General features: G+C 36.2%; 1 long non-coding RNA gene across 2 annotated transcripts in view; it reads right to left on the reverse strand.

The window, feature by feature from the left end:
• Positions 1–884: 884 nt before the first annotated feature.
• The window catches only part of LOC122355070, a 32,759-nt gene continuing 15,949 nt past the window's right edge, over positions 885–17,694 (reverse strand). The window contains exons 3-4 of one of the 2 annotated variants that reach the window (XR_006252166.1): positions 11,906–12,060; positions 885–1,059 (exon numbers count right to left, since the gene is read on the reverse strand). This is a non-coding gene — a long non-coding RNA (uncharacterized LOC122355070). Of the gene's footprint in view, positions 1,063–11,905; positions 12,061–17,694 lie in introns of both variants that reach the window. The other variant, XR_006252165.1, reaches the window with a different exon arrangement.

Below are 17,694 nucleotides of genomic sequence, written 5' to 3' on the forward strand. Positions count from 1 at the left end.
TAATAACTATGAAATTAATTATATTCATTTTAATGATTTTTCATTTATTTTCTTTCAGATACTTTAAAAACAAACTTGCTTTGTCAGCAGTTTAATGTGCCTTTTGTAACTGTAGGTCTGTCACCCACATAACAATAATGAACATCAAAATTTGCTTTTAACCCATGTAGCGTATTGTTGAATAACTTTAGAATTTAAAAGTCTGCAAATGCAAATACATCACTGACCCAACAACCAACACGGTAATCTGACTGGAGGACTTCTGTAAGCCTTCATCTCATATCCTATTATGAAGGTGACAATCATGGTGAGTGCTTGGTGCCAGTCGCATTATCCGTTCTTTGTGACGCGCAGAATACAGTATAGTCACACAGACATCATAGAGCATTAAGTCCTGCCTCTCTAACTACCACCCACAAACTCATGAGAAAAACAAGCCCTCTAAAGCGATCCGCAGTCAGCAGCGGCCCACACAAACATGATGCAGAGAAAGAAAAAAAACCCTAGAAGAATGTGAAGGTGTTGGTGGTTGACGCCACTCTAAGCCAGTGTGGCTCAGGTGAGCACAGAGCTCTCGCAGGCCTGCTGTCTGGGCTTGGCTCATCACACTCATGAGAAACTCCCATCATGCCTCCAGGGCCTTCTCTGCACGGCAACAGGTATGCGTGTTGACACATGCCGAATCCCTCTCTTTTCTTCTGTTTTTTCTCCTCAAAGTTCTCGTGAACGTCGCGTAACGCCCTGTCTAAACCGCAGACATCAGAAAAACCACCTGAGCAAAGCTGTGACTTGTTTGATTGCACAGGCTCACACCCTGCTTTCTCCCGCTTCACCCCCTCCCCATTCCCAACCAGCCCCGTCCCAAAAAACGCACCAGTAAACACATGCACGCACATAGTGTAGCTCCAACGGCATCGTGGTGCCACATGTCCATCACAAAGCGTTCCCCGAGGCCTGATCCGGCCTGGGCTGCTGCCATGCGCTGGGAGAGAAGACATGCTGATGGATGGAGAAGGAGGTGGATTCCAGCGACAGGTGAAGGATGTGCCGCCCTTTGATCTGCTTCAAGTGTAGAGCGAGCAGGAAGAGAGAGAGAAAGAGAGAAAAAAAAACAAGTGACAATGCACATCTTAAAGGTCAGACACTTTGTCGTCGCATCAAGCGGTTGAGTAATGATGTGCTGTCCTCTAAATATGGCATACATGTGAGATGCATCTGATTGTTATTTTAATGATATATGTGACTCTGGATGACCAGTCATAAGGGTACACTTTTGTACATTTATACAGGAAAAAAATTCATAAACAAGCTTTCCAGGGATGTATGGTTTGCTAACGTAAGGCAATATTTGGCCAAGATACAACTATTTGAAAATCATATATATGGCAAATAATAATTTTCACAAAATTCATTCTAAAGGTATTTTTATATAGAAGTTAATTTTTACTTAGAAATTCTAAAATTGACAGTGCAATTGATAAATTGTTAAACTGAAGTTTAACCTTTTTTATTATTATTTTTTATTACAATTAAGTTCCAAAATTGACATTCCAAAGCCATTTTCAATTTAGAAACCTGAATTTCCAAAAGTTTTTATTTTAAGAAAAATTATATATTTTTTTTATTTAGAAAGAGTTTTTTTGTTTTATCTAGTTTCATTTAGTTTAAGTTAAAAAAAAATGCATTTACAGAAATAACAACATTGAAATTTTATAGTTTTTCTCTCTTTTTTTTTTAAATTTAGAAGTTGCAAACTTGTTTCAAAAGAAGTTCTTTCAAAACTGAACTTCCAAGAAAATGATGTTCAATTTAGAAACAATGCTACATTTTCTTTCTGTTTTAAAACTATGAAGCAATACTTCTAAACAATGCGCGACAGCTATTTTGACTAGCAGACATTGAAATGATTTGTTATGCTGCTATGGCAACCGTATCTGCAAAGAAAGATGAGCAAACAAAGTTGTAGGTGTCAAGGTGAGGATATATTAGCATTGCAAAAGAGCCAAAGAGCAAATAGTCCGAGTTGCTGTGCCAACATCTCACCGTTAGTAGGTTACAGACTGCTGAGACATCCATCAACATAAACACATGTTCTGCAAAGTGCAATCCGTCTCACAAACAGAAAGTGATATCAAAAGCAACCTGACTCCCCATTAAGCCTTTGACAGACTCCCAATAGAGTTGTTCTGCATATCCGTTTCAGGATAAGGAAGAACATTAACATCACATGAGCATACAGTTAAAAATCTTATTTTAGACATTACTTGGCAAGACTTAAAGGAGCAGTTCACCCAAAAATGTAAATTCTGTGATCATTTACTCATCTTCGAGTAGTTCCAAATCGGTATGAATTTTTTTGTTTTGGCCGAACACAAAGGAAGATATTTTGGAAAAAAGTTAGCATTGACTTCCATAGTATAGTTTTTCCCTACTATGGAAGTCAATTGTTACCCAAAATAACAAATAATGGTTACAAATAATGATGACAATCTTTTAAATTTAGCTAAAAATCAAATGTACACACAGTCAAACTTATAGTATGAAAGCCTGTTTTGTCTTCAAACTAAATAAATAATTACAGTTTAAAATAAGAAAAATTAAGCATAGCTGTGCGTTAAAAAGTCACAAATTTGAGGTGTGAGATATTGAAATCACCATCAATTTTAAGACTAATTTTATTATTTACAGAATGTTGCAGTTATTAGTCAAGCCCCACATCGACCTCACTAGCCATTATTTCTATTACATGCTTACTTTATATCATATTGTAAAAGTCATTGTGAGATATTAAGTTCCATACAAAACCATTGAAGCCATTGTAACTACAACTGATGTCCAACTCAATGGCCGTGTAAAGTCTCCTTGTGGTAGCCGTATTTTAGCATCTCACATTTTCGAAGCACAGTAAATATGTAAAATCAAAGAAACCAACAATGCCTTAATAAGCTATATTTACCACTGTGCTCATAAATCGAAAACTACTATTCTAAAAAGCCATCAGAAACTCCCAAGGGAACCCTTGGCTCAAAAAGGCTAACTCTCTTCTGGGTTTTAGGACTACAAACTCAACGGCTCTATATAAAACACGTTACAGTCCTTTAAGGGCATTTAAATCTTTTACTGGTGAAATGTGGGTCTTAGCTGAGTGACGCTACAGGCAGCACTGAAAGATGTCTGTCCAGTGCAGGCAGCATTGCATCACACACTGTACTCATAAACAAGGCTGTCTTGTATTTCCTGTTGCTTTGCACGCCATCTTCTTGGCTGCCCTAGACAGGCTTGGCTGCAGTGACATATAGTTGAGGTGGAGAGCTGGTGAAGCTGGGACACTGGGCACACGGCCAGCGGAGAGAAGGTGGTTCAGACACCACCCTGGCTCCGGGCACCCCCACCAAACCGCAAAACCCCAGCCCCGTGAAAAAACACCAAGCCCCAAAACCATCTTACAAAACCAAGGCCAGATCCCAAAGTCCAAGACGTGCAATGATCTCGAGGGGCGGCCTCAGCCATGGGACAGTTCTCATGACAAAAGAATAATGTAAATACATTTATATTTCAATAAAAATAGTATCCTGCAAATTTCTGAGTTACCATTTCGTTCTGTAAAAACCGAAAGAATAGTGGGAGTATTTTGCTGCTGTTATCTGCCTGAGGTGTGCTGATTGGTCATTTTCACAGGCTAACTACAGGTGTACCCTGTTTTACGAGTATATTTTGTTTCTGGAAACAAGCTTGTAAAGCAAATTCTTGTAAAACGAGTCTTCAATCCGTAGTCTGTATGAGGATTGAATAGTTGTAAACAAGGCCCCGTAAAGAAGTGTTTGGCTATTAATAAACAGCACAGCAAATCGGCCTTTCATGATAAAGCCTGTATGGCTTTCTTTCTTCCGTGGCACACAAAAGGAGAAATTGTAAAGTATTGTATGGGATGTTCTTTTCTATGTATCTGCGATGAATGGAGCCCGAGGTTTCAAACTTCAAAAACTTGACGTAAAAGCATCATAAATGTATCACGAAGTGGTCTATGTACCATATTATATAGTCTTCTAAAGCCATGACATTAATGTACCAATTATTATTATTATTTATTTTTTTAAGTGAATTCGTGATTTAGATTTCAGCTGATTCAAGTCTTGATTTTCACCCAGTGACTTGTTTAAATGCTCACTGGAAAAGAAACTTTACCATGTTTTTTAGCATATTGAATATAAGTCACATGGAGAATGTTTTATCCTTTTTAAAACTAGTCTTCTCTTATTTGCACAGAATAGAGCAACCAATAGATTATCTAAAATTGCATAACAGAATAAAGTCATACCATGGTTGAGTGCACCATAAAAAAACATCCATAAAATTTATGGTCAAAAACTTGCAAAAGTTATCGCAAAAAATATGGTAAAGTTTTAGGTTTTAATTTAAATTTACAGTTAAATACTGTAATTTCATTAACTGATATAATGTTATTACACCAACCTATTAAAGTTCTGAAATCTGTTTTGTAATATACATAACTACCAAAAGCAGCTGGTGATGAGAAAGTCAAAGCCTATCACAAACAGCTTTTAAACATTAACTCATAGATATGACACATTAAACTAAAATATGCATTAAACATTAATGTGCTGTAACATAAAGCCTAATAAACAAAATCTAAAATGCAATGCAGGGAATTCTGGGAACATCAATTTACAGTTTTTTCAGAAATTTACCGTTAACCATTTAACAGGTTTTTACTGTAGTTTTTTGTTAATTTCTCTGTTAAAATCACGGTAATATTTTACGTTTCAGTTTTGGGTGAACTGTCACTTCACAAAAATGTTGTGTTGTCGATAAATACATTAATTTCCAAAACAACGATTCTCAAAGCACAATGTATTTCTGACATGTCCCTTGATGTCCCCACAGCGTCTCCTCCTGTCCCCCTCCCTTCATCTCGCTACACCTCCCTCCTTCTGTCCCTCCCTCTTCAGAGTCTGGGATGAACAGTCTGTAATTGTGGAGAGGCCACAGCACACAGCCGGGGATATAAATACCCATTTCTCCTGTTCCTGTCAAAATAAAGGACCTTATGAAAAAAGAAACAGGGATTCTTTTTTTGTGGCATCCGCCTGCCAGTGTAAGGGTTTATTTTGGCTGCTCATATGTGCTGTGTACCTACAGCATCCTTAGCTTGGTTTCTTTAAATAAGGTGGGCTCAGTTACTAAGAGACGTCAACACACAAATAAACGCACAACATAAGGGTTCATTCGTCTGCGGGTCAAACCCATCACATCACGTTTTACCCCCAAAACTCATTTTGCATAAAGAATTAAAAGACTTTTTTTAATGATTTGTTGGTTTCTATTTAATGTCATTTTTTTCTTTCCCAATCAATCGATTTTAATTACATTAATGTTAAAAACACATTTAAATGAATAACAATAATAAATCTTGTAAATTTTAATATATTATAAATACTGTATTAGAATAAATGAAATGTGTTTATTATAGTCATTTGTATGAAAATGTGATTATCTTAAAAATATAAAAAAACAAAAAAACTCATGTTTTTTTGTACCAATCAAGTCATTTTATTACATTAACACATTTAAATTTATAGTGTATAATGGTAATACATACTAATACCTTCAATGTTTATATATCAAATTGTATGATATATTATAACACATATACATATATATATATATATATATATATATATATATATATATATATATATATATATATATATATATATATATATAAGATATAAAAACTGTAGTATGCAGACCTTCAAAAATTACAGAAAAAAATCATGCAGTAATTTCTAAGTGAAATGTGCTTAATTATAATGAAAATGACTGGTAAATCATTTTCTAAATGCATGTTATAGATATTCTAAATTAATTATCCATGTTAGCTATATTTTTCATTAAACAGATCACTTACGTTTTTAATTTTTTTAATCATTCGTTTGGACGTGCATCACAATTCAGAAGAAAAAAAATCAAGACACGATCTGTCTTAACTGTTTCTATGCAAAACATTTGTAAAGTAAAACAGCTCCTGTATAAGGCCTGAGGTATGAATACCGAAGTTTAAGTCTATGTAAGAAGTCACTTGGAAGCAGCATATCATTTTTAAATTCATCCCTTGTGCAAATGTATCCAAAAACACACGCAATAGCAACCTTTATTTGGCAAGCAGAGATCTTTTTTCCCCATTAATAGCTCCAGGCATCTTTTAATTAATTTTCATGACTTGATGAAAACAAAATACGCATTGTCTGATATTTTACGACACGATTAGCCGTTTGCTCATTTACAATAGATTATCTATTGCCTATAATGACTGTAGGCATTCGTGGAAAGCAGCCAGTGTGCTAATGCGATTTAGCGCAATGCAGTTCTTCCAGTGCTGTTTTCAAGAATGCAACCGAGTTGTTCCTCTACACAGGCAGTAAGGAATCCATTTTACCAACAGCCTTGTGACTGTTCCACTCCGACCTTTTTCCATATCAGAGAGACCACACAATGTGCAGAGAGAGGAAAAGGTACGTGACTACATCAGTGGAGTCTCCCAAACCAGGGGTTCTTAGTACACGGGCGCACGGTTAAAAATACATACTTAACCATTATTTACAAGTCAATGGCTACAACATATCTTCGTTTGTGTTCAGCAAAAGAAAAACCTATACAGGGTTTGGAACGCAAGGGCGAGAAAATGACAGGATTTTAATTTCTGGGTGAACTGAAGGAAAGAAAAAAACTATTTTATTGATCGATCATTGACTGCATATGATCATATAAGTAATAATGCTGACTTATATTCAGCATGCTGTTTGTTCATTGCTAACAAAGACCAAAAAAAAAAAAAAAAAAAAAAGTTAGTAAATGCTGCTCTAATGTAAAAAAAAAACCTTTTTCTCTGTATTGTGTACTAGGCTCTGAATAAAAACAATATTTATATGTACATAATACCCCATAGCTCTTATAGTCATCAGATCTCCTGATGATGAACCGCTAAATATATTATGAAAGGACTGTAGTGTTGCTGCTATTGCCACAACAAATGATATGGATCACTGACTCATGCTGGTGTAACCCGCATAAATATGTGCTAGAACTAAGAACAGTGTATTCTGAGCTGCACGCTGCGCGCAGTTTACTGCCGCTTGCTTTATTCATTTCTCTCTCATCGGCAACAACAAAGTACGAAACACGTTGTTGGAAAGTTTGCGAGATAATATCTGCCCAGTTGTCTCCACGCTTTTCCCCCACCGCTACACCGTGTTGCCACAACCCTAATAAAGATTCGAGGCGACGAGCTCATCCAGGAGATCTCCAGCGGAGAGAGCGTTTAAAACTGGATTGTTCATCTCAACCTTGAAGTTTATCCAGAGCTGGTAAACCACAATCTCCTGAAACGCTCAGATAACCTGAGAATGCCTCGGCTGTATTCTTTTCCCACAGGCTTCCACATTTAAAGAGCAAGACGAACAACACGTCTGTGCGCTGGTATTATTGGATGGAGAAGGTGTTGATAAGAATGCTCTGAGCTGTGCATGTTGACGGGCCGCCCTGTTTGATCTTGTTTTTGGCGTGTAGAATGAAACCAAGCTTCATGGCCCACACACCTGCCACACGTTTTCAGCCCACACACGCTTGAACCTCGCAGTGTTTTATAATCATTTGTAAAATTACAGAAAATTAGAATTATGAAATGCATTTCCAAACATCTGATATGCAAAGGAGTGTTATAATAATAGCACCAGAGTCAGAGAAGAGTTTTAAGGTTAAAGTTTTTAAGGTTTGTCCCCGTTTACTTTTTATCTATCATAGCTGAATAAGTACTTACGGGCTGACGAAGCCTCATAAGATAGTATAGCGTCCATTAGATGCACACTTCAATATATTGTAGAAAGCAGTAGGAAATCCAGCAATTTTGCTTACTGTTGAATATTGTCAATTCATACAAACCATTTTTTCCACACTTACTATATTAAGCAATATGTGCATGCAGCATTAGGCTTACTTCTACCCTTTTCGCGTTTCCAGGGTTGCCATATTTGGAAAAACTTCTATCGTGGAAATTTTTGCATTACCCCAACAGCGACATAAATTATCACACATTTCCGTGGCTTTCTAAAAAAAAAACCCAAAAAATAAACAAGATTGCATTGGTAATCTTGGTAAAGATTCTTGGCCAAATTTGTCATCATTCCCTCAGTCACACAATACAACCGTTTTTCTGTAATTCCTCAAAGTTATAAAACAAGATATAGTGCTATAAATGCACATTAATCTTTCTAAAAATGAAAACAGAGGAAGCGTAGCTAGATTAACGATGTTACTTTCATGCCGTCGGTCTGTGAAAAAGGGGTCCATTAATGTAAGTTATTGCAAAAACTTTTTAGATCAAGATTTTTCATCCCCTCCCATTTTTTACCACCCAAATGCATTTTACAATACTGAATATCCTTAGAAATGTCTCACTGAATTAAAATCCAAACCCCATTTCACGTAGACTTCAGCAGAATCCATTTGTACGTTCTGTTCTACCACCGGCCCAGAAAACTCCCCATAAAATTCTAGTCTAAATCTAAATGCCAAGAAAACATGTGACACGCATTCTTCAAAAACACGCATACGCGCACACAAAAAAAAACAAACAATGTACACACACATAAAAACATTCACACCTGCATGCCAAAACACACGCATAGGAGTTCATCATCACACACACACGCAGCAGAATTCCCTGTCTGGTATGGCTGGGAAGGGCTGGGATGAGAGAAGAGGAAAGAGGAGGGTTATGTGTGGAATGCTCCAAACCCGGGCTGGTGTTGCGACTCGTCCCAGACTCTGTGCCGTCACCGCTGGGGTCTGTGGCCAGACCTCCCTGTGCCAGACCCACTGGCTCCAGAGACCGCCCAGGCCAGTTTAGCTGCAGCACAGGGCCCATAATTACACAGCTCTACCCCCTACTCTCTCTCTCTCTCTCTCTCTCTCTCTCTCTCTCCATGATCCCTCCAGCAGGGGCTCATTCATCTCGTTTTAAAACCTAGTGAGCTGCCTACATAGGCAGCATTTAAAGGCATCCCATGAGTGCTTTAGTCAAATTCTGAGGCAACTGCATAGAATCTTGACGAAGAAACTAATCCCATAATACTGTTAAAATTACACTTATTTACATAAAGTACGTATACATACATTTTTGTTCAATTCTTAAAGGTGACGTATGATGAAAATCTGACTTTTTCTGTGTTTAAACACTATAATCGTTCATCTGCCAATCTGGAAAATGTGAAAAAGAATGACCCAGTATTTTGTTTTAATTCTCTGCAAGTGAAAAAAATGAGTGTGTTCCTTAAATCCATGGTGAAAGTTGGAGCAAAGCATGCCAACCGTTCTGTGCTTGGCTGCACGGATGATCACAGAACACTGTTTAGGGACCCAGCTTCAGGCGAGACAAGAGAGCAGTGGATTTATTAAATTAATAACTGTATGTTGCACCGCTGTCGCACAGATCTAACATAAACGTGATTTCTTTCCCGGCTGTTTGCCTACACAGACAAAACCAACCACATTAAGACACAGAAAATAATTAGTTTAGTACTCACATGCTGTGTGACTGTTGCTTTCTGTGTGCGGTCTTATATCAGAAGTTTCAACTGATATGGTTTAAAAGACTATTTCAGAATGACAGTCGTGATAATCAATACCACACATATGGTTTTTTTGGAATAATATCTAAGGTATGAGCTATAAAGGAAGTTTGAGTCGTGGTATTCTTGTGAATGCGTATCTACTGACACAGAATAGAAGAAATTGTATAAATTGTATAATATTAAGTCATTATTTTTGTTTTCTGTATTCACAAAAAGTATTCTTGTAGCTTCATTAATCAGTGATGTCACAAACTATTTTAATGATATCCATTTCTGGGCCTATGGGTCTATGCAGGGTAAGAAAGCTCTTGGAATTCAACCAAAAATATCTTCATTTGTGTTACGGTGATGTCGGGGTCTGGAACGAACAAATTCTCATTTTTGGGAGAAAGATGACCTCTGTAGTAATCCCATTTGTCAGATGCTTGTTATCAGTCTGCTCTTTCAAGAAAAGTAAAATTAGCAATGTTTTATGTCACAATTTAAAACATGGATATATCATTAGCTTGTGTTAACCGCAGACCTTATTTCAAACATTTAACCAAATCCCGTTGAAAAACCCCTCTAAGGATGGAACTAGAACAGCTAAACTCGTTTCCAGGTTCAGACCCACAAATAAACGCCACCCTTGCGCCACTCTATTGAATTCGGTCGTTAGTCAAGCCTCACAAGAAAAGCACTGTTCATGCGCCCCTGTTTGAGTTGCTGCCTGTGTAGAATGTTTTAAATCAGTCGCTAGATTTGAAAAAGGCCCAAAGACATGCAGTACTCATTATCAATGTCATTCACTGCTGTTTTATAGATGTGCTACTGGGAATCGCATAGCTCAGTGTGTGGTGGGGTGGAGAAAAGTCTCGTTAAAATAACTGCTTATAAGTTTTTGGTTGCCAAAACACTGCTCTGCTGTTTAGAAACGGAGTTCGACATCTCCTACAGCGATAGCTCTCAACTGGTGGGTCATGCCCAAAAAATGTATGCTCTCGCAGGTTTGCTCACATTAAATGAAACAAACTACAAAATCAAATATGTAATAAATCAATTTTTGAAAGGAAAGATAAAACACTTCCTCTACATTTGGTTGTCGACATCATTGGTTTTGCAACCAAACAAATTATATCTACCGCATTTTACCACAAATTCATCAGCAAGAAGATCTGTTGCAAGCGAAATTCGATCGACTGTAGCCTGCGTGAACACCAAGGCTCAATGATGGTTACAAACGGACAATGCCGCTTTCTCTTTTAGATTAGGGGTGAAATTTATGTTTCTCACAGTGGCTGAGGAGCTTAATTCCGGCTGTCATAGAGAACAAAGCAAAATCCGAGTAAAAAATCTGAGAAAATCTCCAAAAAGGAGCCGCTTTTGCATTACCTTAGTATAAAAAGACGGAACGTAAACCCTGTAAAGGCTACGATTAAAGCTGAAAGAGACACAGAGACAGTATAATGATGCTAAGCGATCAAGGAATGTTCTAGGTTCAATATAACTTAAGCTCTAGCAACAACATTTGGAGTAATATGACGTTATGAAAATAATTTCTACCCGTCCCCTCAGTTTCTTTACAAAAGCAAAAGTGGCAGCTTCAGTAAGGCACTTACAATTGACGTAAACCGACTCATACGCGTGGTTTAAAAGCTGAGATTTGTTCTTATGTTACTGTAACAGTGATTTTAGGTCACAGGAGCAAGCTGAAATTATTGTCTTGTGTAAAACATATTATGGCAAAATTGTAAATGCGTTCACGCCTCTCTTGAAAGTAGTTAGCAGGCTGCATGACTGTGCAGCATTGCATAAAATGATAGTACAGTGATGATTAAACGACCCTATGAGCTGACACGATGCTAACTGCTCATTTGTGGCCTCTAAGCTTTCCATTGAAAAGGCTGCACTGGTGAGTGGTGTTGACAGTTTTACAATACGAGATGGAGTTTAGATAACATGAACATAAGCGTGCAGAAAGGGTTACAGCAGGAGACACCGAGCCCCCTCGCTGCGGTCTCCACTGCCTAAAGAAGACCGACATTGTTTATCTGGGGTCAGAGGGTTGGGCCAGAGGCTTCATAAATCTAATGAAGCCTTCTCGAGGAATACTTCATCCTCCATGAGAGAAATGAGAAAATTATACACTTTTCTGACCGCCTGTCCTTTTCTCCCCCCTTCTCTCTCTTTTCGTTTTACCGCTGCTGCTATAATTTCCTCTAAAGCAAAGCTACCTAAAATAACTTTAACCTAAAAATCTCCATCCGGAGACTTACAGGACTTCCTGGAGGTCCTCCTGGGTGGCTTGCCGGCTTCATTCAGGACTTTAAAGCTACGAGGTGACTCCTGATTGACTATACAGATGCTTAGAAACCAAAAGCCTCTGCTTTCCATGATTTTCATGATTCCAGGATCACTGCCAACTTGGACACTGCAAAAACAAATAAACAGACAGAAAGTTGGTAAAACATCTACACGTCTCTTAAACTTGTTTTAAAAGCGAGCAATTCACTCAACTTTTATCTTCCACAGAATTTTAAGCAACATTTGAGACTAAGTTGATACTTTGAATTAAACCGTAACAAGACTTCTGTGATGTTTGAATGTTCTGAATATAAAAAGAACAACCTCTAGCGCAAAGCATAAACATTTTCTTCGGCTGACGAAGAACTGAAAATGTATTTTTGGCAGTGTTTTCAATATTTTAAAACTGTAGGTCTGTCTCACAAATGTTTTCATCCATTTGAGCTCTAATTTGCTATCTAGCTTGCCAACTATTAACTATTTATTCACCCAGTGAATTTCTCTTAAATTAGTCTCTTTAAGAGTTACTCAACCCCAAAATATACATTTTGTCATTACTCACTTACCCCCCTCCCGCTCCAAACCCATGAAACTTTTGTACCTCCTCTGGAACGCAATTTCAGGTATTTTAGATGAAAACTGAGAGGCTTGTGACTGCCTCATTGACTGCCAAGTAAATAACACTGTTGACGTACAGAGAAAAAAGAAAGACAAAATCATTGCTTCATAACATTCAGATTGAACCGCAAATGGGAGATATAGTATTTTGACAATGTCTTTCATACTTTTCATGACTCACAAGTCTCCTGGTTTTCATCGAAAATATCTTAAATTGTGTGTTGAAGACAAACTAACACCGTGCCCCAACTACACGTGCTGCGACGCCAGGATACGCGATAAAAAGGTATCTTTTCCATGTTAATCAGCGTTGTCCTAACTAGCCACAACAGAATTTTTTTTTTTATTTAGAAACGGTTTCTGGTTTTCGCTGGTTTAAGCTGGTCTCCCAGCCTGGCGGGCTGGAAATGTGGCCAAAACCCCTCTAAAGCCTGTTGACCAGCTTAAACTAGCTAAGATCAGGCTGGGAGACCAGACAAAACCAGCCTAGGTTTATATGTTTAAATATCATATTGCATGACTTTATAGACTGAAAAGCAACAACAGACAGTTTACCTAGAAATTAAAAATAAATTCAAGCAAAGATGGCCGTTAAACCTGTCGACTCACTGCGAACCAAAGAGTGTACGAGTGAAAAATGAGAAGGATTTCAGGATTTGATTCAATTCTGACTAACAAGCTCTTGATCTGATTCGATACGGATTCATTTGGATCCACTAAAGAACATGCAAAAAAAACTAATGCTGGTACATTATAAAAATTTTAAAGGTTAAAATAGCTATTTATGATATTATATTTGATAATCCCAAATAAAATACATTACCTGACATTGTTTACAAGCTGCTGTTGACCTATATATGTTGTTAAAACAAGAATTGAGCGATTACGTTAACGATACAGTTAGTTGTAGGCCTACGGTTTCTTTCAACATAACTTCTGATGATCATTCGTGTTCACGCCATTAAAGCGACTGTATGTAGGTTTGTCTATTTTTACGCCCCCTGCAGTCGTAAATACAGTTGAAAGTGCATTGTTGCTGCCATAAAACAATCCTTTTTTTATTTCATAGCTGCTCAACAAACTTACAAACGCACATAACAGACGTTTCGAAAGACGCAGAAGCCATTAGAGGTCAGTGAACCCTCAGAACGATTTTGGAGCTCAATATTTAATCAATAAATAGCCAAAACAAACCCACATGCTGTATGTACAGTCCATCAAAGAGAACCAGAACCAAATTTATTAATACCGCAAACTTCGTTTCATATAAATACATGCATGTAATCTCGAGATTGATTTAAAAAACGAATCATTGCGATTAACAGCCCTCGCTCTGTAGTTGCTGTTGAAATGTCACTTTTAGTCCACGTTTGTGTCAAAAAGCATACTCAGCCTTTTCGGTCTGTCTAACTACAGCTTCACAGTCAGACTGCCACTGATTATAAAAAGGTAGTCCTTAGAAGTAACCACAAAACCGCAGAATACGATTGATGTCTGTTGAAACAGAGATGCCCATGAGCTCATCTGAACCAAACGCTGTGCCTCTCTGAATCTCGAGCTCGTGGACTGTAACACAAGCCTCATATTTCTCTTCACGATCTCCCTTTCTGCATATCCATCAACATAGTGACCAGCGACTGCTTATGCAGTCGCGGAAAAGAAAATACAAACCTACAAATTTAGGTTAAGGTATGCAGACTTAAACGTGGCGTCAAAAAAGACCGTGATTTATGATTTATGGTTACTTGCTGAGACTCACTTTGTGGTTTTGTTGTTACAGTATGTGCAAGTAACAGAGTGAAACGCAGTATATTCAACACGGAGAGCATGACAACTTACGCTTAGCAGAACTAAGAGTAAATTTTGATAGTAAAAATAGGATATGAATGAAATATTGTACACCAACTCATTTTTTAAAGCTATGAAATAATAACAGTGTGCTCACAAAGCAACTGGATCCTTAAATAAGAGAAAATCAGCATTTTGCATTATGTTTAATACTGACTGACAGTATTGACTGATTTAAAGTGACATTTGCTTTTATACATTGTACAGTAAACAAAAAGTTAATATTAAGCTACTTACATTTCAGACTAGTTACTTTGCTAGTTTTTGCTCTGACCATGAAAACGTTCGTCAAGCAACGCAGAATAAAGAAATTAGTGTTTTTGTACACAATTGGTTTACAATTGATTTACGCATATTTGTTTTGATACTAATTTAATCATTGATTAAAACGAATTAATAACTCAGAGCTTTTGTTAGGTTGTGGCAACAAGGGACACAGCTAAAACCGGTAGCTAACAATGCATTTGATTTTCTACTTAGTTTTATTAATATATACCCCTACCCAAGCCTACCCATTACAATAATACAAAAACTGTAAATATTGTTGTATAGTATGAAAAAAAAAACCGTGATTCAGTTACTTGTTCATAATGTAATGACACAATGTCAGAAAAAAAGGGAAACTTACTTTATTGTAATGATAACTTGTATTACTTGATATGATTTCACAGAACTAGTGTATAGTTTCTATCTATCTATCTATCTATATATACACACATATATATATATATATATATATATATACACACACACACACACATATATATATATATATATATATATATACATACATATATATATATATATACATACATATATATACACATATATATATACATATACATACATATATATACACATATATATATATATATACATATATATATATACATATACATACATATATATACATACATATATATACATATACATACATATACATACATACATACATATATATATATATACACACATATATATATATATATATATTTATATTTATATTTATATATACATATATATATATATATATATATATATATATATATATATATATATATATATATATATATATATATATATATATATTTTTTTTTTTTTTTTTTTTTTTTTTTTAATTGTCATTCGCAAAGACTCATGGGATTGTAGTTTTTCCCTCATTAAGTGCAAATAAAACCATGCTTCAAATAAAATTTTGTAATGTTGTGATTCACCTAATAGCTGGTTGGCTTGGATTATGGCTCATAATGCTTTAACAAAGACTTTAAAATCCCTATGAGAAAAATAAATGTAAAAAATACCAACACTGACGAAAAACACCACCTGGGTAAATTTAGTTTTACAGGTTTATCAGATACAAAATCTTATCCATCCAAATTGTCATAAAACTCGAGACACACACACACACACACACACACACTCCTCTGTCATATGGAATCTCGTGGGTGGCACTGGATAGGCAGAACGCTCTGGAAATAGCTCAGGAGCAACCCCTCTGTTTCTCCAACCCAGATTTCCTTTTCTGAGGTCAGCACAAGGGCTGGAAGTGCTGTGCTGCAAACCTCCAGTCGCCATGTCCGACCGCAGCGGCTTCTCTCACAGCACTTCAAGGGCCCGGCGGCAGTGACCAGATGGCCCACCTCGCTGGAGCATCCCGAAGACTCTACACTCATTCACCAAGACTGCCAGACACACTCAGCATAGCTGGGAACACAGAGCTATACGTGACACGTGTGAAGCATGAGAGCAAACATGTGTGAAACACATAGGAATGACGCTTGATTAAGATATGTAGGGGATAAATCATGATTTGGTCACCGTAAAAAGACCGTTTTATCATCATTCACGCATCCTCGTGTCATTTCAGACAATTATGACTTTAATTATCTTCTGTGAATCACAAGAGTAGATGTTTTGAGAAATAGTCATGCTGCTCGTTTCAATGCAATAGATAGAAAACATTGTGTAACCGAATGCACACTGAAAATATTGCCCTGAAAATGTTTTCATGGAATTATAAATAACTGTTTTTGTGTTCTATGGAATAAAGACAGTCATGGCAATCAAAAAGGGTGTAAATGTTAACATAATTTTTTTCTGTGAAAACAGTGACTTAAGCTATACAAATAACCAAAAAAAAAGAAAAAAGTACACATTATCAAGAAAAAAGGCAGTCTGTCTGAATGGCAAAATTTTAAAATGTCAGTATAAACTGGATGTTTCCATTTTTACAGCCATTTTTACTCAGGCCAATGTTTTTCGAGCTTTCAGAAGGCTTTACGTTTCCTTTTCCTGTGGTTTTCGCAGACGAGAACAGCCAAACCCAAATGTAGATGCTCAGCTTGGCGCACTGAGGACCTGGGCGCTCGCTGAGGCTCTGAGTGTGTTGGACAGACAAAGGCGCAGAAGACAAATCAGGAACATTTATTTGTATTTATTTCTTCTCAGTGGTTTTGCATTTTGCGGCCCAGACATACAGACCCCGGGGAGGATATTCCTACTAGACAGCTGATTTTCTTCTCTTTCTTTTTTATTGACAGCTGACTGACTTTGTGGTGAAGGTAGAGAACACTAATGTCATTCCCATGTGTCTAAAGAGCACCAAACACTGTGACTTAGGTAGAAACTGCACTGTAGCAATATGGCTACATCAAAAAAATGCACATACTCATCTTTTTAAGCTGCATATAAACTGCCACAAAATAAAAACACTACTCATGCCTTTTTTTTGATAATTTGAAATTTTTTAGATTTTTAATAATTTGACACTCACTATGCGATATTTATAAAATAATAACTATCACAAATACAGTAACGTAAATACATTTCTATGATGAGCATGCTTTCATATCCGTATTTAAATGTAAAATTTTTATGAGGGCATAAAGTGCATAAAAACGTAAAATGTCAACATAATAAATACAAAAAGGAATATATTAAATATATGTCGAGAAAAAATAAATAAATAATAATAATAATAAATATATATATGTGTGTGTGTTTTATTATTAATTTACTAATTTATGTATGCTTACAATTATAATGAATGATTTGCTCATAAAAATGACATTTTACATTACAAAAATAATAGATACAGATATATACCCATTTATATTATTTTTTATTATACTAAATGTCTTGTTTTTGTGATTCACAAAAAACATATGTATGAGCTAATCATTTATTATAATCGTAAACATACATATATAAATAAGTTAATTAATAAATAAGAATAAAAACTTAGCAAATAATTCAAGGGGAAAAAATTACATTTGAAAAAATAATTATTTATTTT

The sequence above is a fragment of the Puntigrus tetrazona genome, chromosome 12 (genome assembly GCF_018831695.1).
Source record: "Puntigrus tetrazona isolate hp1 chromosome 12, ASM1883169v1, whole genome shotgun sequence".
NCBI lineage: Eukaryota > Metazoa > Chordata > Actinopteri > Cypriniformes > Cyprinidae > Puntigrus > Puntigrus tetrazona.